Raw genomic sequence first — 24,947 nt, 5'->3', positions numbered from 1 at the left:
TATGCATCTCCAAAACTTTTTCATCATCCCAAACTGAAACTCTGTTCCCATTAAACAAAAACTCACATTCTTTCTCCTCTAGCCTCTGGTAACCACTATGCTACTTTTTGTCTCTATATAGAATTCCTCTATTCTAGGTACCTCATGTAAGTGGAATCATAGAATATTGGCCCTTTGATTTTGGCTTATTTCATTTAGAATAATTATTCAAGTTTCATATTGTAACGTGTCAGAATTTCTTTGTTAAGGCTGGATAATATTCCATTTTATGTGTGCACCACATTTTGTTTATACATTCATCTATTGAACATTTGGATTATTTCCACCTTTTGGCTGTTTTGTAAATAATGATACTATGAATGTGATTATACAAATATCTGTTCGTATCCTTTCTTTTAGTTCTTTTAGGTATATTCCTAGAAGTGTAATTGCTAGATCATGTGGCAATTCTATGTTTAATTTTTTGAGGACCAAACATACTGTTCTCCGTAGCAGCTCTACCATTTCACATTACCTCGAGCAGTGCATAAGAGTTTATTTTCCACACCCATTTCAACATTTGTTGTTTTCTGTTTGTTTTGTTAATAGTCATCCTAATGGGTGAAGTGATATCTCACTGTGGTTTGCTTGGCATTTTTCTGATGACTAGTGAGTGATATTCAGCATCTTTTCATTTTCTTACTGGCCATTTGTATATCTTCTTTGGAGAAATGTCTATTCAAGTCCTTTGCCCATTTTTCAATTGAGTTGTTTGGTTTTTTTGGTGTTCTGATAATTTTCCAGGCTGTTGCCCATGTCTTTTCTGCTTCTGGATCTACTGCTATTCCTCCTCCTTTCTTTCCTATTGTTGACAAAGCTGCTAGAATCATTCTCTCCAATATATCCACCCTGAGTAAATGTTTAATGATAAGAGGTTAAAGGTGAAGGTTGGCTGCGGCAGGGCCTTCATTACATTTTTCTCTAGTTTTGGACTTCTCTATTCTTTTAACCATTTACTTAGTAGGGTAAACATTTATAAAGGATTAAGCTTTTAGGCAAGGAAGTCCCTGCGTCATTTAAATTTTATTTTAGTGCAGGAAAATATAGGATCTTATTAAAAGAAATTTGATTCTTCTCTTAGAGGACTTTTGTTGTCACTGTTTGCCTAAGAATTCAAGTAAGCCTGAGGTATCCAAACAAGGGTTTTAACCTTTTGTAATTCTGAAGGGAAAAAAATCTGTTTCAATCATTTCATGTTTCACTTAACGTCATGATTTGAAATTTTGAGACTGATATTTGTTAGGGTTCTTTGTTTTTGTTTTTGCCAGGAGACAGTTGGGAGTGATCCTAGGCTCAATATGTATTTTAATAATTTCTGAAAGGACCAGGCTGACTGAATAAGTTCAAGTTCAGCAATCACATGTGTTTTTTTGTTTGTTTCCCTTTTATCTTTTTTGGCTCCTTTATGGAACCGTGGTTTAAAATCATGAAATTAGCACTTGAGCAAGGCTAGAGATCTCCGTTTTTGGCCACATCTTCTGTTGTGACCTTGGACAATACATTTTGATTGGGTTGTTTATCTTATTATCATCGAGTTGTAGGTTTTTTTGTAAATTCTGTATATAAATTCTTCATTGGATGTGTGTCTTACAAATATATTCTCCCAGCCTTTTTTGCTTGTCTTTACGTTTTCTTAATAGCGTCTTTGGAAGAGCGGAAGTTCCTAATTTTGACAAGGCGTAATTTTTTCCCTTATGGGTGATACTTTAGGTGTCATATGTAAGAATTCTTTGCCTAATTGGCCAATCTATTTAACTTTCCTGGATTTCAATCCGCTTACCTGTGAGCACAAAAAAGGTTGAGTGCGGTATTTTGCCTTCTTTGGAGTGATATTTTTATTCAGTTCCTTTTCAGATTCAGTCAAAGTAGAGGAGGGCGGTAGTCTTGAAATATAAAGTATAAGGTGAAAATCTGCAGACCCAAATTTTTGGGGTGTATAATTGGCTTTGCTTTCATAATCCTATTTATTTCCTAATGGGTTAGTGGTAATTTGTCCGTCCGCTCCTCTCCCCAGTATTTAGAGCTCTTGGTGTAAATGATTCTCTGACTTTTTTTTCTGGGTTTTTAATACAATTTGAGTAACAGTGCTTTTTGATTCCTTTTAATAAAAACGCATGAATTTGTTTCTCAAATGTATATACACATTACTCAGTCATACATTAGTACTGACATCAGTTTACTTGATAGTTCTTAAATGTTTAGAAGTGATATGAGAAAGGTTTGCTGGAAGGATGGGGATGATAGTCATCAGGGTCTTGTATTTTGAGAAGAATTCATAGGTATTGAGAGGTGGTCAGAAACAAGAGTTTCTTGGGAGCCAGGAAATTCAACTTTAGACATAGTTAGGTATAATTTGACACGAACGTTGTTTGCAAGAGAGCAATATTTATAGTAGTACAACAGTAGTTATATTTATTGTGGCATGTTAAGTTGTTTAAACTCTAGCAGTAAATAGTCAAAGCCAGTAAACAACTTGTAATAGTAATTAATATTAAAATGTTTGTCAGAAAGCTATTTGGGAGAACGGGAAAAAAAATGACTTCTGGAATACTGGATACAGAGTTCAAACTAGTCAGTGAATGCTAAAAGTTTGATTCTGGTGCCAATTTCCTTAAACTTTGTTTTCATACTATTGAACTTTGAATGTTGTACCTTCCTGTTTTTCTCTTTGAATAAGAAAATCATTTTTTTATGCATATGCTTTAGCATCCACACTGACACATTTGGTTGGAAAATGGGAAAGGAGCTTTTCAATGAAATGAGATCATTATATGTTGTTCAAAACCAGTGTGTCACTGTTGTGGGGTAGAGAGGGTGGTCCACCTCCTGCCTCCCTGTTAAGGTAACTTTCTCCAGTAAATAGGAAAGCAACTTTTCCCTATTATGAGTGGGTTTGACTTCTTCCCTCTTCTTTTGTTGAGAAATTAAGTTATGGAAATGAGTATTTACCTTCTACCCCAACCTGAAGAACTCTTATCCCCTCTGACAATACCTTCAGCAACCCCACATATCAAGTCAGCCCCTTTGCTATCATTATTTGAGAATGGGATATAAAATAAACATTATTCCTTCTAGTTAGTCTCTGTTACTGTGGCCCTAGGGAACAGGATCTAGTTTTCAGTCTAACGGGGTGGTGTGGCTATTGGGTGCGTACACAAGAACCATCACCAAGTCCATGTTCCACTTCCAACTAGATTGAGGCTGGTGCATGAGGACAGATTTTTTGAAACAGATCCTTTGATACATAGCTCTTTCATTTGAGTAGTGCTTTGGGAACACGGCTGAGTGGCCCTATCCAAGGGAGACTACTCAATATTTAGTTACCACTTATGCTTCTGTATTTTAATAAGGCTGCTTAAGGGTTTGACTTCATTAGGTTTTAGTTCTTTGAATACCACTGTGTATTTGAGCTCTTTGAACTCTACTATCTGCTTCAATAAGCAATTTTCCTCTCTATTGGTTTTGTATGTTTTCTGAAATGTCTTTTTGGTGGCTTTTAAGAAAATAATAGTCCAATATTAAATTGTTGAAAGGTTTTTTACATTAAAATAGATGTGGACTATAAACATAACTTATTATACTAGATGTTATTCTGAAAATAAACCAAGCAAATTTCATAATATCCTACTTAATGATTTATCTTTAAGGATAAATATTTATCCTTAATAAATACAAATAGGATACATATTTTAAAATAAGACTAGAAATATAGTTTGCCTATTTTTTGCTCCTGGGACAAGATGTTACTGATATAATTTTGTGAAATGTGTCTCTTTATACAACACATTTTTCTTTCCACTGTCTTTCAGGAAGACGTTAAGGTTAGTTTTTACCTCTGGCAGTGTTTCAGCACCTTTTTTCTGCATTAGACATTCTGTCACATTTTTCTAGAGTAATAATAAACATAACTCAAAATAAATGATATAAAAGTGTTAGGAATTGATGCTATTTTAAGTTTCTTTGTAACTGACAGGCTAATAGGTAATAATTATTTTAATATTGTATTAGATATTAGATTCAAATTGATACCGTCATTGGTATCAATTTGATTTACTAGGTGAAATATAAGCTCCATACTGGTTTACTAGGTGAAATACAAGCTCCATACCACTGTACTTGATTGTGAAAGCTTTTTAAAAAATCATTTAAAAAGTCAATTATTTTCCATAGAAAATTCATGCAGTGGCACTTATCTGCGCCTCTGTTTCTTACGAATTTTCAAGCTATAGATAGAGGCAAGATTGAAATTGGCTTTAAAAATCGAGTGTTAGGAGGAGGGTAGAGGGTGCAAAAGAAGGGCAGATTATAAAATGAAAGTATTAGGAAAGACAGGTTAAGCTAGAAGTGAGACAAGGGTTTAGAAGGAAGGTGCTGGAGAGGAAGAATGGGTTCTGGAGCCATCTCCCCAAGATAAGAGATCTAAGACTTTCTTAGATTAATGGCTTTTTTTTTTTTTGGCATTCACATTGGGAATACTCTTTTTTTTTGTTAAGTTTATTGAGCTATAACTTCATATAATAAAAGTCCATCCTTTTCAGATATACAGATCTTGAATTTTGACAAACACTTGCAGTCTTGTGCTCCTTTGTAGTCATTCATCTCTCTCCAATCCCACCCCCTACGAAGCACTGAGTTTTCTTCCCAATAGTTTTGCCTTTTCCAGAATGTCTTATAAATAGTATCAGGGTATACTAGCTTCCTACGACTGCTATAACAACTCACAACCTCAGTAGTTTAAAACAACTTTATTCCCTCACAGTTTAGGAGTCCAGATGGCCAAAATAAGGTGTCAACAGGGCTAGACATCTCAGAGAATCTGTTCTGTGACTCAGTACTACCGTATTTTCCCCAAAATAAGACCGGGTCTTATATTAATTTTTGCTCCAAAAGAAGCATTAAGGGCCTATTTTCAGGGGATGTCTTATTTTTTCATGTACAACAGTCTGCATTTATTCAAATATAGTCATGTCATCTTCTGAAATATCATCATAATGTACTAAATGTGTCCGTCTGGCTGACGATCTTAACTGGGGCTTATTTTCGGGGAAACACAGTAGCTTCTGATGGTTGCCTGCAGTCCGTGGCATTCCTTGGCATGTACGTATATCTCTCCAGTCTCTGCCTCCATCTTTACATGGTGTTCTACCTTTCTGTCATCACATCATCTTCACTCTGTGCCTGTCTCTGTGTCCAAATTTTCTTTTTATAAGAACACGTCATTGAATTAGGGCCTACCCTAGTCCAGAATGACCTCATCCTCACTGGATTACATCTACAAAGACTTTATAAGACCAAATAAGGTCACGTTTTGAGCTTCCAGGCAGCATGAATTTTGGGGGAGACATTATTCAACCCAGTCCATAGGGTATGTAGCCTTTTAAAAAAATGTTTCAAATGTTACTTTAAAAATTGCACAGTAAAATTGGCTTTTTTTTTGGTTTACAGTTGTATGAATTTTAATACATATATAGATTCTTGTAACTAACAACCAGGATACAGACAGTTCTGTTATACCAAAAACCTTCCTTGTACTTCATTTTTGTAGTAATACCCACCCTTTTAATCCCTGACAGATACAGATTTGTTCTCCATCTCTTTTGGAAACTGTCACATAAGTGGAATAATAACATATGTAATCTTTTGGGACTGGGTTTCACTCAGCCTGATACCTTTGAGATTCAACCATGTTGCATGTATCAGTAGTTTGTTTCTTTCTATTTCTGAGAAGTATTCCAGTATATGAATGTCCCACCGTTTATTGATTTACCTGTTGAGAAACACTGGGTTTTTACATTTTTGGTGGTTATCAATAGAGCCACTATAAACATTCCTGTGCAGATTTTATGTGTGTATAAAGTTTTTATTTCTCGAGTCAGGGTTTTTAATCTTAGCACTATGACATGTTGGGCTGGATAATTCTTTGTTGTGGAAGGCTGTTCTGTGCATTATAGGATGTTTAGCAGCATCCCTGGCTTCTACTTACTAGATAACAGTAGCATCCACCCGCCCCCAGTTGTAAAAAAAAGTCCCAGAGGACAAAATAGCCTCTGATGGAGAATGTCTGCTCTAAGGTAAACACCTAGGAATGGGGTTGTTGGGTCATATGGTAAATGTGTTGAATTTTGTAAGAACTGGGCAAAATGTTTTCCAGATTGGCTATACCATTTTGTATTCCAACCAGCAATATATGAAGATGTTTGTGTCTTTGCTAACCTTTGGTGTTGTTAGTATTTTCTTGTTTTAGCCATTCTAATAGAAGTGTCGTGGTATCTCATTGTCATAGGGTTCTGTGTGTGTGTGTTGGGGGGTGTGTGTGTCCAGTTCTTTTATTTTGAAAAAAAATCAAATCTACAGAAAAGTTGAAAGAATAGTACAGTGAATACGTGTAAACACTTTGCCTAGATTGACCGGTTAATAACATTTTGCCACATTTACTTTCTTTCTCTAGATAGGTATACTTTTAATTTTGCTGAACCATGAGAAAGTAAGTTTCCACCATCATGATATTTCACCCCTAAACACTTTTGCAGTACTTCTCCCAAGAAAAAGGATATTTTCCTATATAACCACAATAGTATGTTACCACTTCTAAGAAAATTAATCATAATTCCATATTATTAACTGATATTCATATTTCCCCAGTTGTTCCCAAAAGTCTTTTATGGTTTCGTCCCTAGATCTAGGATCACACATTTTGTCATTCTGTCTCTTTAGTTTCTTGATCTAGAACAGTCCTCTTGCCTTTTTAGTTTTTCAGTATGTTAACATTTTAAAAGAGTCCAGGTAAGTTGACTTGTAGAGTGTCATGCATTTTGAATATAATTGTTTTATTATTAGATTCAGGTTAAACATTTTTTTGGGCAAGAGTTCTAGTCTAGGTGATATTGTATACTTACTTTTTTCATTATATTGGAAGGCATATTAATTGCAGGGTAATTGTCACGTTAATGGCATTGGAAAGTCTTTTTACTTGGTTAACGTGATGCTGTCAGATCTCTCCATTATAATGGTATATTTTCCCCTTTGTAATTAGTAAGTAAAATACCTAGTACTCCTTTGAGACCATATAAGTATCTTATTGTCCAGTAATCTTTAATCCAATGGTTTTAATATTGTACTAGTTATCCATTAGTGCATAACAAATTACCCCAAAATTTAGCTGCTTAAAACAACAAATAGTTTTTTATCCTTATCTTCTATGGGTTGGAAATTCAAAAGTGGCTTAGCTGGATGGTTCTGACTTTGGGTCTCATGAGGTTACAGTCAATGTTTGCTAAGGCTGCAGTCATACGATTGCTTGACTGGGGCTGGAAAATCAACTTCTGAAATATCTCATTCATGAGGCTGGCAGATTGGTGCTGCCTATTGGAAGGAGGCCTCGTAAACCTCTTTAGAGGGCTGTTTGAGTCTCCTCACAAATTAGCATCCTGCTTCCCTCAGAGCAAGTAACCCAAGAGAGCAAGTGGCATTGCCTTTTTAAAAAAAAAAAATGTGGTGCAGCTCTTCTCTGCCGCCATCTTGGTTCCTCGTTTCCTGCATAAAATGCCCAATGAAGCCACAGAAACTGTCCCTGCTACAAAGCAGTAGTTGCCACAGCCCCAGGCTGAGACGGTCTGGAACAGAATCTGACAGTGATGAATCAGTACCAGAGCTCAAGGAACAAGATTCCACACAGGCAACCACACAACAAGTCCAGATGGCCACAGCAGCTGAAATCAATGAAGAACCCGTCAGTAAAGCAAAACGGAAGGCATGGAAGGCTATGTCCCAACTGGGTCTTGGACAGGTCATAGGGGTTTGTTAGGGTCATTATCCGGAAATCTAAGAATGTCCTCTTTGTTATCAGAAAACCAGATGTCTACAAGAGCCCAGCTTCAGATACCTACATAGTTTTCAGGGAAGCAAAACAAAGATTGAGGATTTATCTCAGCAAGCACAGCTAGCAGCTGATGGGAAATTCAGAGTTCAAGGTGAAGCTGTCTCAAACATTCAAGAAAACACAGACTCCAGTGTACAAGAGGAGAGCAAAGAGGAAGAGGATGAAACAGGTGTGGAAGTTAAGGACATAGAATTGGTCATGTCACAAGCAAATGTGTCGAGAGGCAAAGGCAATCTGAGCAACAGTAATGATATTGTAGATGCTATTAGGAATTGATGTAACCATCTTAAAAAGGAGAACCTTTTTTTGGTGTTTCAAAAGGGTAACTGCAGCTTGGTTTGAAATTTGTACTGTTTCTATCATTAATAAAGTTAGGCTTCTTGTGAAAAAAAAATTGAAATTGTGGTGCAACATGCATAACATTAAATTTACCATCATAACCATGTTTAACTGGATGGTTCCGTGGTATTAAGTACATTCATATCGGTGTGCAGTCATTACCACCATCCATCCCAGAACTCTTCATTTTGCAAAAGAGGAACTGTATCCATTAAACAGTAACTCCCTATTTCTGCCTCCCATGAGCCCTTGGTAACCACCATTCTACTTTCTGTCTCTAATTTTGACTACTCTAGGTCTGAATAATGCTGCTGTGAACATGGGTGTACAGATACTTTTCGAGACCCTGCTTTCAATACTTTGGGTGTATACGAAGAAGTAGAATTGCTGGTTCCTATGGCTCTATTCTGTTTCAGTAGAATGAGTCTATACTGACAATTAAGTTTGCGAATTTATCATCAGGGATTTTTTTGGTATGAGCAGGATTATTCGTTATGAATTTGTACCAACTGGACAAACAGTTAACCAAGTTTATTATTTGGAAGTGCTGAAAAGGCTGCATTAAAAAGTTAGACGACCTGAACTTTTCACCAACAACTCCTGGCTCTTGCATCACGACAATGCACCAGCTCCCACAGCACTTTTTAGCCAGTAAACAAATAACTGTATTGAAACACCCTCCCTACTCACCTGATCTGGCTCCCAATGACTTCGTTCTTTACCTGAAGATAAAGGAAATATTGAAAGGAAGACATTTGGATGACATTCAGGGCATCAAGGGTAGTACGAGGACAGCTCCGATGGCCGTTCCAGAAAGAGTTCCAAAATTGCTTCGAAGGGTGGACTAGGTACTGGCATTGGTGCATAGCTTCCCAAGGGGAGTACTTCAAAGGTGATCTTAGTGATAGCAATGAGGTGTGTAGCAGTTTTTCTAGGATGAGTTTGTGAACTTAATTGTCAGACCTCATACTCTATTCATTAGAAGAGAGCCACTCAATCTGGCTTACATTCAAGAGGCAGCATATTAGGTTCCATCTTTGGAAGGGAGGAGTGGCAAATAGTTTGTGGACATATTTTAGAAGGCCAACATCTTGATGATTCTTACCTGGCTCAACTATTGCATTAGAAGTTACTAAATGATTATTCTTTTATTGCTTCTTCGTTTATTAAGCTCAGCTAAATTTCTGTTTTGGAGGGAAACCTCTCAGTCGCCATGATCAGCCTCCAAATATTATTTTCCAACCCTATTTTTTATTACATGGTAATACTTTTGATCCTTTTCCCCAAATCTTCTGGTTTACTAGATTACTTAGCATTTCAGTGCCTGTTTCATCATTGGTAAATGGATACTAGTATCTGCCTCATAGGAGTGTGTTAATTACCTGTGGGTGCTGTAATAAATCACCCCAAACTTGGTGAGTTAAAATATCAAGCTTATTTACTTATTTTCTCATAGTTCTAGAGGCCAGAAGTCCAAAATCAAGGTGTCAGAATGGCCACGTTTCCTTCGAAAAGTCTAAGAGAGAATCCTTCCTTGCCTTTCCAACTTCTGGTGGTTCCAGGTGTTTCTTGGCTTCTGGCTGCATAATTCCAGTCTCTGCCAGCTTCACATGGCCTTCTCTTTTCCCCTCTGCGTGTCTCTAATAGGGACAATTGTCATTGGATTTAAGGCCCTAAATAATTCAGGATGATCTTATCTTGAGATTCTTAATTATATCTAAAGGTCCTTTTTCAAATAAAGTCTCATTCATAGGTTACAGGGAATAGGATGTGGACATAAATTTTTGGCAGCCACTTTAGGAAGATAGTATTAAGTGAGTTATTACATGTAGAATTCGTTAAAACAGTTACCAGCATATGATTATTCAACAACTTATTTTTTGTTATTATAATGCTTGTGGTTTATAGCAGCCTCCTGAATTGAATACTTACTTTCTCTCTTTTATACCACCTTATTTTAGCAGTTTAAATTCGTATACTTATCACCCGTAATTAGGGTGCCCATTTGTCATAGTTTGCCTAATATAGTTCTGGTTTATTTCTGCTGACTCAGCATCCCATCATGTTCCTGTTATGGTAAAAAAATGTCCCAACTTGGATAAAAAATTAAATGGTCACACTCCCATGATTCGTCCTATCATTTAGTTTGTCTTTAAAAAATAAATCATTACTGAATGTAAAATAAGTGTATACACCTATTTGAATTGTAAAAACTTCAGGATAGATCTTAAGCGTGGTAGGTTGGTACTTCAGTATGAGTTTTCTTGTTCATACAATTTAGAGCAGAGGTGTTACTTACCTAGCATTTAGGCAAAATTATACCTTGGCTTCAGTGTTTGTTTTCTATTGTTGTGTAATAAATTATCCCCAAACTTAGTGGCTTAAAATAACATTTATTGTCTCCTGCAGGTTCTGTGGGTCAGAAATTTGGGAGCAGCTTGGCTGAGCAGTCCTGAGTTAGGGTCTCTATTTAGATTGTATAAGATGTTAGGCAAGGCTGCATTCCTCTATAGTCTTGACTGGCACTGGAGGGGGCTCACTCATGGCTAGCAAATTGGTGCTGGCTCTTGAAGGGGGGGGCTTCAGTTCCTTTCCACCTGGGCCTCTCCATAGTCTGTCTTCATAGTGTGGTGGCTGGCTGCCTTTAGAACAAGCAGTCGCAGGGATCAAGACAAAAAATTGTAATATCTTTTATGACCTAGCTTTGGATGCAGTACACTGTTACTTCCGTCATATTCTATTGACCATACAAGCCAACCTTGTTTCACTGTCGGAAGGGAATTGCATGTTTGAATATCAAGAGGTGAGGATTATTGGGGGCCATTTGGGAGGCTGGCTACCACAGCTTCTAGACCACAGCTTCTAGACTTCTAATAGGCCAAGAGTTCAATTTTTTTCATTTCATTATGCTATATTAGCTTTAATTGGGGTCGAAGGCTCTTCCAATCGTGTCACCTGGAGATCATTTCATCCACTGCTCTGTTTGGCTGCCAGTCTCTTGTTTCTCTCTTCAGCGATGGTGAGGCAGATAGATACCCTTTCCACAGGGAAGAGAAATGCATGGTTTGTTGCCTTTGCCAATAACAAAAATGTTCGAGAGCCGCGTGGCAAAGCTGTTGCCGTTGGCATCTTTCACATGAACCACATCAGAAGAACCAGGGGTCTCTCTCTCTGTTGGTGATTACACCGATTCTTCCCAGGCACCTCCGGTCACCATGCACAGGTTACCAGTGTCAAACTTGATGAAATCAGTAATTTTGCCAGTCTCCACCGTGGTGGAATCATTCACCTTGATGAGGGGCGCAGGGTAGCGGATGGTGTGAGCATCGTGGGTCACGAGATGTGGGATTCCTTTTGTGCCCACAAAGATCTTTCTCACTTTGTACAACTTGTAGTTGACTTCCTCGGGTGTAATGCAGTGAACAGCAAATCGACCCTTGATGTCGTAGATCAGTTGGAAGTTCTCTCTGGTCTTGTCGATGCTGATGACATCCGTAAAACCAGCTGGGTAGGTTACATCAGTTCAGACTTTGCCATCAATCTTAATGAATCGCTGCATGCAAATCTTCTTGACTTCATCTCCTGTTAGGGCTTGCTTCAGTCTGTTCCTTAGGAAGATGCTGAGAGGGAGAATTCTCTTAGCTTGTGGGGACGGTGGATGGACGAGCACACATACCGGTCAGTTTATCCAGCATCTAGTGCTTTGGAGCCGCTACGCACTTCAGGTGCTTCTTGGGACCATGAGCCATGGCTGCACTGGGCACAGAAAGAGGCTCAACTCTTTTTTACATATTCTTTCTCTCTTCATTTGAATTCCAAGGGTGCCAACCCTGGTTTATTTGTTTTTCTCTTTGTGTTGCCTGGTTATGAATATGTTTTATGTTCATAAGTTTGTATAGTTACCTAAAAATTTTTGGCTTTTTGAGATAAATATTTTTTTTACTTTTTTTACTTAAAAGGTTTTCTTTTCACTTTGCCCATGATACTGGCCAGTTTTCTAGGTTATTATTAATTGTGTTATGTAGTCTCTTGGATTTTCTAGGAAGACGTTCACATTGCTTATGAATTATAAGTTTTCTTTTTTCCTGATTTATAACAGCAGAGTTGGGGCTTGGTGCCCAGTTCATTCATTTTGTAGTCAGTTCTTTTTCTGTTGTATTATTTTACCCTTTGTGCCCTGTTTGACCAAACTTGAGCAAATCCCCTGTTCTTTTTTTTTTTTTAATTGGGGACTATTGGGGAACAGTGTGTTTTCGATCTAGTTGTGGAGGGTGCAGCTCACTGGCCCGTGTGGGAATCGAACTAGCGACCTTGGTGTTATGAGCACTGCTCTCTAACCACTGTGCTAACCGGCTGCCCATCGCCTGTTGTTTTGCTACTCTTTTTCACCCACAGTGCTTCTGTCCTGTGGCATCTTGTCTGAATTCCCCCTCCCCACAAAAGCAAAGTTAATTACTATAGACTGTATTTCCTTACTTATAGTACTTGTACATATAGATAGCATGGTGTCAATTTCCTGTAATTCTCATTATTTATATTATGGCTTTCCCTCACATTTTAAATTCCAGGAGGGCAGCAACCTTTCTTATCTTTGTAATCTTTGTACAGCAATAGTAAATGGTGTTTACTATTATGATGGGAAACTGTTCAGTGTGTATTCATTGGTTGCTTTTATATTGTCATTATAAGACTTAAGGACAAATACAAACCCCCACCATTTGTAACCTCACTTATTCACAAGTAAAGGCTCTTTTGTATAGGTGACTAGTGCTCCCATTTGGAGAAATGTTGGATAGTGGTGAATGCTTAGGTATTATTAAGCTTTTTAATGTCTCAGTAAGAAAGATACCCAAATTCAGGTTCTTCTGAGGTATTAGAGAAAAATTTACCTTGTGTATCATAACTTTTTCGTGTTTATTGATTGATTTGACAAATTTTTTTTTTAATTTTTTTTTTTTTTTTAAGGTTTTATTGGGGAAGGGGAACAGGAATTTATTGGGGAACAGTGTGTACTTCCAGGACTTTTTTCAAAGTCAAGTTGTTGTCCTTTCAATCTTAGTTGTGGAGGGTGCCATTCAGCTTCAAGTTGCTGTCCTTTCAGTCTTAGTTTGTGGAGGGCACAGCTTAGCTCCAGGTCCAGTTGCCGTTACTAGTTGCAGGGGGCGCAGCCCACCATCCCTTGCGGGAGTCGAACCGGCAACCTTGTGGTTGAGAGGACGCACTCCAACCAACTGAGCCATCCTGGAGCTTGACAAATATTTAAGGGCTTACTATTAATATGCTTCAGACACTATGTTAGGCTCTAGTGATGTACAGATGGATGGCCGCTGACCTCAAGAAAACAGTTTGAAAGAGGAAACAGATTTGCAAATAGATAAGTGACAGCTGTTGAACACTTATGAGGTTTAAGATTGCCTATAGCTCTTTGCAGGTATTATCTCAATCTTTAAAACAAAACTGCAATTGAATTATCCCTGTTTTATGGATGAAGACAGTGTGGCTTAAAGATTCAGTAATTTACTTGCTGAAGTTTACACAGTAACAGTGCTGAGGTGTATATCTAGATCTGACTCCAAAGCCATGTTATATGGCATATATGCTGGCATATATGCTATACAGTTGATGAGAAGAAGAAATTCATTATTTCTGCTTTGGAGTTTTGGGAAAGCTACCACATGAGATGCTTGAGCAGAATGTTGAAGGATAAGAGAAGACCAGGTGAATGAGAATTTAGGGAAGAAGTGGGGCAAATTTTGAACAGAAGGATCAGGATAAGTAAATTATAGAAGTATTAAGCAGATGGCATGTTGGGGTATGGTGAGTAATTCTGCGTGGTTGGAGCATGGGATATGTATGGGAGAGTGGCAGGTGAGATAATACAATAGGCAAACCAGGATCACAGAGGATCATTGGAGGTGTATCTGAAATACCCTTTTTACAACACTATGGACAGATTGGAGGTAAGGCAAGGAGAAATATTGACATTAGTACGATAGTGCAGGGAGAGCCAAATGAAGGGAGTAGTAAAGAGGAAGATGTAAAAATTCTTGTACAATATTTTCTACCCATGTCCAACTGCTGTTTTCTGATATCTTGAGGAATTTTGCCTCTTCGATATTTCCCAGTTTTTAGCTGTTGTAGGGTGTTCTCAAATAGTATCTAGTTTTTTCACTTTGATGCTTGAGAGCAGTATTTAGCAAACTGTGGCCCATGGGAGGAACACGGAACTCTGCCTGTTTTTGTAAATAAAGTTTTATTGGAACACAGTCCCATTTATTCATTTTATGTGTCGTCTATGGCTGCTATCACACTACAGTGGCAATTGAGTAGTTGTGACAGAGATCATATGGCCCACAAAGTGTAAAATATTTACTTTCTGGTCCTTTACAGAAAAATTTTGCAGACCCTTATTTCAGAGCATCAATTTGAAGACATTGTGTGATCTGATAACTAAAGTGAAAGTGATAGTCCTTACTTTATATTGTAATTGTCACTGTTAATTAGGTGACATTGACCGAATTCAGAATGTACCCATAATATATTTGGAAATTATATTAATTAGCTTCTCCCAAATTCCAAGATTTCTTTAGGTAATAGGGGTTTAAATATAAAGATATTTATGAAAATAAAGAATGGAAAACTCAACTGTGCAGTCCAGGTCTCAGCAAAAAAAGGACATGTTGCTAGCTAGTCCTCACAAGGACCAAAAAGTAGTTTAAAGCTGCAAGATTATTTAAGATTGTATCATGGCTCTGGCAACCAAGTTATTTTGTCAACCTGACAAAGCAGGTATCAATTGATCCCTTTTCCAGTGCTCTGCCAAACTGAAATCTATGTACCGAGCTTGCAGTTTCAGATTACTCAAGAGCTGACCAAATTAGGGTAGCCTGTCTCCATAGTGTAGGCTGTTCCTGGTGGGGAGTGTTTTCATGTTGCTTCTTTTCCCTAAATGTTTTTTTATGGCATCTTGTTTTTGTTTCATGAACATAGGATCTTTCATCTCCCTGAGGATATTACTGTATTTTTTAAAGTTTTCTTTGACATCACTGTTCATGTTGGGAGTTTTCACATTGACTGCTAATGATATCTTATCATATTTAAGGATGGGAGACTAAAAATCAGACTGAGAGCTCTGTGCATGGAGGTAGGAGAGGTCTTGTTCACTGAGAACCTCACTGTAAAGTTGTCTGGTGGACTGTTTGGGGAACTTCATAAGAAGAATTGTCCTATCTCCTGCCTTGTTGGTTAAGTCTGGACTATAGTGGGCTGGAAGCCTAGTGGCAAAAGAAGATGGGGAGTTTTGTCATTCATTTTGCATATGTTCTTTCAGTTCTCCTGTTTTTGATACTGTTCTCCATCCTTCAACTATGCCTGGCATCTCCCATTCCAAAGATGCTCTATCTTACCCTCTTTAGAGGGAAAAAACCTGGGTCTTCTCAGGAACTTCTCAGGTAAAATAGGGGATTTAGTCATCAAAAAGCTTGGTAAGCACCTTTTAACCAATCCCGCTTATGTGTCCCAACTTTACTCCCTACTTCCAGAATCACATGGTGCCTTCTCTTCAGGATGCTGCAGCAAACCATCTTGGTGTTTGGCTTTTTTCTATTACCAACATAGGAGTCACCTACTTGAGTGTTGCTGTCAATTGGCATTGGTCCACCTGCTTTGTAGCTTACTGAAGTTACTTGCTTGTTGTTGTCTCTCCTATTTTTCCTGATCTTTACTATTATTACTTTTTCAATTTTTAAAATTCCTTCGCTAGTTTACAGGGAATTTGAAAGGGGATTCAGATGTGTATGTGTAAGCTATCATCTTTTTGTGGGTCTTTTCCCCACATATTTTATTTTCCTTTTAAATACTTTTTTTTTTAAAGATTTTATTGGGGAAGGGGAACAGGACTTTATTGGGGAACAGTGTGTACTTCCAGGACTTTTTTCCAAGTCAAGTTGTTGTCCTTTCAGTCTTAGTTGTGGAGGGCGCAGCTCAGCTCCAGATCCAGTTGCCGTTGCTAGTTGCATGGGGCGCTGCCCACCATCCCTTGCGGGAGTTGAACCAGCAACCTTGTGGTTGAGAGGACGCGCTTCAACCAACTGAGCCATTCGGGAGGCAGCTCAGCTCAAGGTGCTGTGTTCAATCTTAGTTGCAGGGGGCAGAGCCCACCATCCCTTGTGGGACTACGAGGAATTGAACTGACAACCTTGTGGTTTAGAGCCCACTGGACCATGTGGGAATCAAACTGGCAGCCTTCGGAGTTAGGAACATGGAACTCTAACCGCCTGAGCCACTGGGCCGGCCTTTGTTTAATAGTTTTTAAGTAGATTCTTTAGGGTTTTTATACATTTGTATAGGATTTTCTATATATTTGTACAGGATCTTCTATATAAATGTATAGGCATTTCTATGCATTGTTTTTTTCAAATAGAGATAGCTTTACTTTTTACTCTCCAATCTGTATGCCTTTTATTTCACTTTCTTTCCTGATTACCTTGGCTAGAACCTCCAGTACGATGTTAAGTAAAAGTGGCAAGAGCTGGCATTCCCTGTCTTGTTCTTGATGTTAGGGGGAAAACATTCAGTGTTTCACTAATAAGTAAGATGTTAGTTGTAGATTTTTTATAAATGACTTTGTCGGTTAAGAAAGTTCCCTTCTCCTAGTTCCTTGAGTGTTTTTATCGTTAAGGGGTGTCGAGTTTTGTCACATGCCTTTTATGTGTCTATTGAGATGATCATGTGGTTTGTTCTCTATTCTCTTGATGTGATATATTACATTAATTGATTTTTGGATATTTATCCATCTTTGCATTCTTGGTATAAATTCCCCTTGGTCGTAGGTTATTGCTGGATTTACTTTGGTAGTATTTTGTTTATGATTTTTACATCTATATTCAATATAAGACATACACCCATTGTACATAAGCGTTGCAATTTCTCTACTTTCTTTCCAACACTTGTTATCTTTTTGGCACGGAGGGAATAGTGGCCATCCTAACAGGTGTGAGGTGATGTCTCATTGTGGGTTTTATTTGCATTTTCTTTTGTTTTTAATTTTTTTTAAATTGGGGAATATTGGGGAACAGTGTGTTTTTCCAGGACTCATCAGCTCCAAGTCAAGTTGTTGTTTTCCGTCTAGTTGTGGAGGGTACAGCTCACTGGCCCATGTGGGAATCGAACCAGTGACCTTGGCATTAATGAGCACTGTGCTCTCACCAACTGAGCCAACCGGCCACCCTATTTGCATTTTCTTAATAATTAATGTTGTCAAGCATCTTTTCATATACTTGTTGGTCATATGTATATGTCTTTTTTGGATAAATGTCTGTTAAAATACTTTGCCCATTTTTTACTTAATTGTGGGGTTTTTTTTCCTATTGATTTATCGGAGTTCCTTGTGTATTTTGGATATTAACTCTTTTTCAGGTATATGGTTTGCAAATATTTTCTCCCTTCCCATAGGTTGCCTTTTCACTCTATTTTTTTTTTTTTTTTTTTTTTTTGCAGAGTAGTTTGATGTAGTCCCTATTGTCTATATTTGCTTTTGTTGCTTGTGCTTTTGGTGTAATAGCCAAGAAATTGTTGCCAAGACCAATGTCACGAAGCTTTCTCTTCTTATATTTTCTTCTAGGAGTTGTAGAGTTTCATGTCTGAAGTTTAAGTCTTTAATCCATTTTGAATTGATTTTTGTGTATGGTGTAAGATAAGGGTTCAGTTTCATTCTTTTGCATGTGGATAACTGGTTTTCCAAACACCATCTGTTGAAGAGACTATCCTTTCCCCATTGTGTATTCTTGGCACCCTTGTTGAACATCAGTTGACTGTATATATTTTCTTTTGTGATTAAGGATCTTTTAAAATTTTTAAAGAATTTTTCAATTACTGTTGACATTCGATCTTATATTAGTTTCAGGTGTACATCGTTGTGATTAGGCATTTACATAATTTGCAAAGTAATCATCCTGATAAATCTAGTAATGAGATTACCTTCTTAATTTCTTTTTCAGATAGTTGTTAGCGTAAGATTTGCTGAAATTTTAATTAGTTTTTATGTGGAGTCTTTAAGGTTTTCTATATAAGTTAATGTCATCTGGGAACAGAGATGATTTTACTTTTTCCTTACCAATTTAAATGCCTTTTATATCTTTCTCTTGCCTGATTACTCTGGCTAGGACTTCCAATACTATGTTGGATAGAAGTGGTGAGAGTGGGCATTCTGTCATGTTTCTGGTATTAGAAGAAAAGCTTTCAATTATTCGTCGTTGAATGTGATGTTAGCTCTGGACTTTTCACATATAGCCTTTATTTTTTGAGGTAATGTCCTATTCCTAGTTGGGGAGTTTTATCATGAAAGTCTGTTGAATTTTGTCAGAAGCTTTTTCTGTATCAGTTTTGATGATCATGCGATTTTTATTCTTAAATATTTTTTTAAAGTGTGTTTTTCCAGGATCCATCAGCTCCAAGTCAAGTAGTTGTTTCAATCTAGTTGTGGAGGGCGCAGCTCACAGTGGCCCATGTGAGAATCGAACTGGCAACTTTGTTGTTAAGAGCACCAGCTCTAATCAACTGAGCTAACAAGCCACCCATTCTTAATTTTTTAAATGTGGTATATATAACACATTGATTTTCATATGTTGACCCATTGTTACCGAGCAAGGGCCCCACTGCCTGATGCACACAGGAGCCAATACTATGACACCGGCTTTTGAGAAAAGAAAAAGCTTTTATTGCTGAGTTGACCTTCAAGGAGACAGGAGGCAAGGCTTAAATCTGTTTCCCGATCCAAGGTTCAGGGCAAGTTTTAAGGGATTAGCAGGCTGGTAAGCGGGAGTGCTGGCATGGTGGGTTTTGATTGGAGAACTTTGGAACTTGGCCATTTATGGTAAGATATAGAAAGGGGCTTTAGCATGGGATCTTTCTGAACAATGGACCCTTTGCTTCTGAAAGGGTTTCGGTATTCAAGTTGTTATGTCCTGGTCCTTTGGTTTGGGGGGGTCGTGGATGCAGCTGGAGGTCAAAGTTCTCTCCTCTGCACATGCTTCAGCTGCATGATCTGCATCTGTTTTGTCTCTGGAAAGCAACTCAGTATCTTGTAAGAAACAGATGATGTTACCAGGAAAATGACATTGAAACCTCCGTTCTTGTCTTCTTGAAACAAAGACTTCAATCAAGAGACAGAAGTTTGTGTAGCATAAACAGAAGTTTATTAGTAAGAGAGAGTACACTCAGCGACCTGTAGAGGGCTGACCCCAGAGAGGGAAGCAGCCCCGCCTTAGATTGCATTAAGGCTTTTATTTCTATGGGTAGAATTGCCTCCTCTTCTCCTCTTATCTCTCTTTCTTCCCCTGAGGTGCCTAGTCCTCTGGCATTTAGCAGTGCATTTCTTGATTTAGGGACATGTGTAAACACATCCCCTTGGTTTTGGGAGATGTGTTTACACATCTGTAATGATGAGCCGGGGAAAAGGAGGAGGAGGAACACACGCTAGAATGGAGCTAATTGATTATTTAGCAATATCTAATCAATTTATTTAGCAATATGCAACAGCAAAAGACAAAGGCAATTAATAGAATGTGCTAATGACAGAAAGGAAAGATGGTTAAGACTAAACTATATGTATTAATAACAATGTCATATTAAAGGAGTACACATACATATAAGTTTAAGAGATCCCAACACATGTTTACTACTGATCAAAAATCACTTGGCTAGGGCTGGCCCGGTGGCTCAGGCGGTTAGAGCTCCAAGCTCCTAACTCCGAAGGCTGCCGGTTCGATTCCCACATGGGCCAGTGTGCTCTCAACCACAAGGTTTCCAGTTCAACTCATCAACTCATAGACTTGCGCAAGGGATGGTGGCCTCCGCCCCCTGCAACTAAGGTTGAACACAGCACCTTGAGCTGAGTTGCCTCCCGGATGACTCAATTGGTTGGAGCGTGTCCTCTCAACCACAAGGTTGCTGGTTCGACTCCTGCAAGGGATGGTGGGCTGTGCCCCCTGCAACTAACAATGGCAACTGGACCTAGACCTGGAGCTGAGCTGCACCCTCCACAACTAAGACTGAAAGGGCAACAACTTGACTTGGAAAAGAAAAAGTCCTGGACATACACACTGTACCCCAATAAAGTCCTGTTCCCCTTCCCCAATAAAATCTAAAAAAAAAAAAAAAAATCACTTCGCTAAATACACAAATAACATCAATAAGGAGTATCCAAAGCAGTAATAAGCTTTATAGGGTAGTAACTATTATAATAGATGCCAAAAGTTCACCAAACCGGGGGAGAACAGCACTGAAAAAGTCATAAATCAAAACCTTGCCAGGTCTGTAGCTGAGGGAAATTCAGGCATCTCCCACACTGCTGCTTGCTAATTCCCAAGAATGCTGTTTCTCTTGTTGTCTTTGTTGTTGTTAGAAGTCAAGGCGTCTTCTGATGTTATAAGCTGCAAGCTGTATGTAAGTTTTCAAGGTGTTAACAATCTGAAGAATATTGTTGTTGTTGCTATTGTTATTAGAAGTTAGGACGTCTTCTGATGTACAAGTTTTCTAGATGTTAACAAGTTCTCAAGAAGGCTAACCGTGGGGAACAACACTGGAGAGGCCGGGAACCAGCCAGACCTCACCAGGTTCGCGGCTGGAAGTCAGGGCATCCCCTGGTGTTGTGAGCTGCATGTTGCTGGAGGTCTTCAAAATGTTAGAATGATGAAAAATCACCAATGACAAATAACCAAGTGACAAAATAATAATAATAATAATTATTATTATTATTATTATTACACTGTCAACTGAGGTTTGTCATGTATTTTTTCAGATGTACCTTAGAGCCAAGTTTCTTGTTCCTACCTCCCCCTCCGGGAATGGCCAGTTCCGGGTGGGTCCGGCATTTACTGATACTGATATGAAAGTCGCCCATCCGGCCAAAGGGGCAATTCAGCCAGATAAGCAACATCTATTGTTCTTGCTTGGGACCATCAGCCCAAGGTCTTCTAAAGCCTGGCAACATGCCTGTCACATTGTCCTGATATAACTTAGCTACTTCTGTACTTCATCTGTTGATGTGGGTGAAACAGACAGAAGAGGGAATTCTCTCAATCCCTGATCAAGAATTTCTTTAACCCTGAGCTAACCATCACCTCACAACATGGACAGAACAGCAAACATCATCTCATATCTCCCCTACTCGAGAGAATGAGACCAAACAGAAAACTTCATCTCATGTCTCCCCTTGGGAGAAGGAGACCAAAGGGGGAATTTACTCAACCCCTGATCACAGCACAGAAATCACCTCACATATAGGAATAGACAAAAGCTAGTAGACAAAAGCTCACATCAACCAATGAAGGCAAATTTTCCTCAGCATCTACCCTACAACTTCCCTTTGGGGTATGTGAAAACCTGGAATCCTGTTGGGTTAGTAAGGGATTGGTGACAAACTGGATGTGTTGATCAGCAAGATATCTTCTTCTCTTAACAGTGCATTTCTTTGATTTAGGGGCATGGGTAAACATATCCCTTTGGTTTGGGGGGATGTGTTAATACATCCCTTTGGGGTATGTGAAAACCTGGAATCCTGTTGGGCTAGTAAGGTATTGGTGACAAATAGGATGGGTTTTCCCCTTCTCTGACATTTAACAACATACCTCTTTGATTTAGAGGTATCTCTAAGCCTGGAGTCCTGCTGGGTAGCTGCCAAGGGTCTTGACCCAAGTAGGAGCTGTGGCAAGGGGCTTTTTAATCCGGGCTAAATTTCTCCTTCACCTGCTATTTGTAGGACCAATTTGAGCTGGTTCTGAGGTTACACCATCTTTGCATCCCAGTGATTAATCTTACTAGGTCTTGGTGTATTAATCCTTTTTTCCCCCTTCTTCCACCTCCCCCCGCCACTCCGGTTCAAGCCAGTTGTTTCTGTCTAGTTGTGTAGGACACAGCTCTCTGGCCCATGCTGGTATTATGAGCCTTGCGCTCCCCCCGGATGAAGCAGTTGGTCACCTCAGCTGCTCACAGCAGCTTACGGCAGCTCCCGCCGGCTGCCGGCCACTCAGTCTGGCTGCCAGCCATTCACGTTGGCCACCGGCAGCACACAGCAGCCCACGACAGCACAGCAGCAGCACACAGCAGCTCACACCGACCTCCTGCTGCTCACGGCAGCCCAGCTCCAGGGAGAGCCATTGTTCACAATTTTAGCTGTAGAGGGCCCAGCTCACTGGCCCAATGTGGGAATCGAACCAGGGACCTTGGCGTTAGGAGCACTGCCCTCCTCCCACCTGAGCCATCAGGCCGGCCCTTAATCCTTTTCATGTGCTGTTGAGTTTGGATTGCTAGTATGAAAACTGAACATTTGGATTGTTATAATATGGCAATTCTGGAAATCAGATTCTTTTCCCACCTCATGGTTTCTTATTGCTGCTTATTGTGGTTATTGTTTGCTTGTTTGATGACTTTTCCAAACTAATTTTCTATAGTTCGTATTCTTTATCATGTATGTCCACTAAAGTCTTTGTTCTGTTAGGTTGGTAGTCAGCTAGTGATTTGACAGATACCCTTAAACTCTTAGAACCAAAAAAAGGACCCAAAACCCAGTGTTTGCACCTTGCCTTTGTGTTGGGGCACTGCTGTGCTTAGTCCAGCAGTTTAAAAATGTGCCTTAGTTTCCACTTTCTGCTTGTAAGGAGGCTGATGGTCAACCAGAGTTAAGAATCAGGGTCTTCTCAGATCTTTTCTGAGCATACACCCGGCCCTGGGCATATGCACAGCCTAGATTCTCCATAATTCCCAGGAGTTTTTCAAATCCCTTATCTCCCCCAAGTGTCTCCTTCTCCAGCCTCTTCCTTCCCAGTCTTTTCACTACATCTGTGTTATCCTTTGCCCTAGGTGGCAGTGGTTAATACAATTGCTTTTAAATGCTTTTGACAGACACTTGCTGTAAACCTAAGGAAGCCCTAAGGAAGCTCCCTGGCAGGAAAAACAAAGGCAAGCCCTTGAGCCAGTCCTTCAGGGAACTTTCATCCAGACAGATCAAATCACACAACCACAGTTCTTTGAGAAGAAGCCCTGTGTTGCTTGCCTTTGATTCATTTTTCAGTTAGATTTTATATGTGGTGTGAGGTAGGAAACCAGCTTCATCCTTTTACATGTGGATATCCAGTTGTCCCAGCACCAATCATTGAAGAGATGGCGATAAATTTTAAGATAAAATACCAAAAGCACAATTCATGAAACACAAAGTTAGTAATTATTGGACTTTATAAAAATTAAATGTAGTCTACAAAAGGCATTGTGTGATACTGTGATTTATAAGAGATATATATCCAGTCTTCGATTCCATTCCTGGCACACAGCTTCAAAAACGCTAGGAATTTCCTAAGTTAATAGAATGATTAAGGTGTCTGTCTGTTGTTTTGTGTCTTTAGGAAATCACCTAAGGATGGGGGCCGGTTGCCAGTGGAGCCAACCATGTGATTAGAGGGTTGGAACTTTCAGTTGCCACACAGCCCCCCCCCGCCCCACCTAGGGAAGGGCGAGGAGCTGGAGTTTGCCAGTGGCCAATGATTTAATCAATTATGCCAGTGTAATGAAACCTCCATAAAAACCCAAAAGGATGGGGGTCAGAGAGCTTCTGGGTTGGTGAACACTAGAGATTTGGGGAGAGGGGTGTGCTGGGAGAGGGGTGTGCTGGGAGAGGACACAGAAGTCTGTCCCCTTTCCCAATATCTTGCCCTATGCATCAAGGCTGTACTTGAGTTACATCTTTTTATAGTAAAGCAGTAATATAGTAAGTAAAATGTTTCTCAGAGTTCTGTGAGCTGCTCTAGCAAATTAATCAAACCAAAGGAAGGAGTCATTGGAACCAATCTGTAGCTGGTTGGTCAGGAGCATAGGTGACAACCTGGACTTGGCAACTGGCATCCAAAGTGGGGTGGACTGGCCAGTCTTGTAGGACAGTGGGCTGTCTCCATGTAGATAGTGTCAGAATTGAGTTAAATGGTAGGACACCCAGCTGGTGTCAGAATTGCTTGTTGATGTGGGGAAACCCCTCACTCACATACACATACCCACCTGTTAGAATTGGTGACCAGAACCTTTATGCTGTTAAGAAGATGAAGAGAAGCCATCGGCTGTGAGAAAATATTTGCAAAACACATATGTGATAATGGACTTGTATCTAAAATATACAAAGAACTTTTGAAATGCAATAAGAAAACAAACAAAAAAGTGAGCAAAAGATCTGAACAGATTCCTCACTAAACAATATACGTAGATGGCAAATAAGCATATGAAAAGATACTTAAAATCTTGTGTCATATGGGAATTGCAGATTAAACCATCAGTGAACTATCACTTTACACCTATTAGATTGGTTAAATTTCTAAAAGTTAATACCAAATGCTGGGGAGAATATGGAGTAATAGGAATTCTCATTCAATCCTAGTGGGAAGGCAAAATGGTACAGCCACTTTGGAAGACCATTTGGCAGTTTCATACGGAGGTAAAACATAGGCTTACCGTTATCTAGCAGTTGTGTATCTGTTGAGCGAAGTTAGTTGAAAACTTATATTCCCAAATAACCATGAATATTTATACATGAATATTTATAGCAGCTATTTTCATAATTGACCCAAACTGAAAGCAACCAACATGTCCTTCAATAGGCAAATGGATAAGCATAAACTGTGGTACAACACAGTGGAATATTATTCAACAA

General features: G+C 39.0%; 1 protein-coding gene and 2 pseudogenes across 4 annotated transcripts in view; 2 read left to right on the top strand and 1 right to left on the bottom strand.

Moving 5' to 3' along the window:
* The window catches only part of ITCH (itchy E3 ubiquitin protein ligase), a 138,002-nt gene that overhangs the window by 35,116 nt on the left and 77,939 nt on the right, over positions 1-24,947 (top strand). The window lies entirely within an intron of this gene.
* LOC117016280 (nascent polypeptide-associated complex subunit alpha-like) lies at positions 7,582-8,194 on the top strand (annotated as a pseudogene).
* LOC117016194 (40S ribosomal protein S4, X isoform-like) lies at positions 11,225-12,006 on the bottom strand (annotated as a pseudogene).

The sequence above is a fragment of the Rhinolophus ferrumequinum genome, chromosome 23 (genome assembly GCF_004115265.2).
Source record: "Rhinolophus ferrumequinum isolate MPI-CBG mRhiFer1 chromosome 23, mRhiFer1_v1.p, whole genome shotgun sequence".
NCBI classification, from domain to species: Eukaryota; Metazoa; Chordata; class Mammalia; order Chiroptera; family Rhinolophidae; genus Rhinolophus; species Rhinolophus ferrumequinum.
The sequence above is the reverse complement of the archived record's forward strand: the minus strand, read 5'-3'. Positions and strand labels throughout refer to the sequence as shown.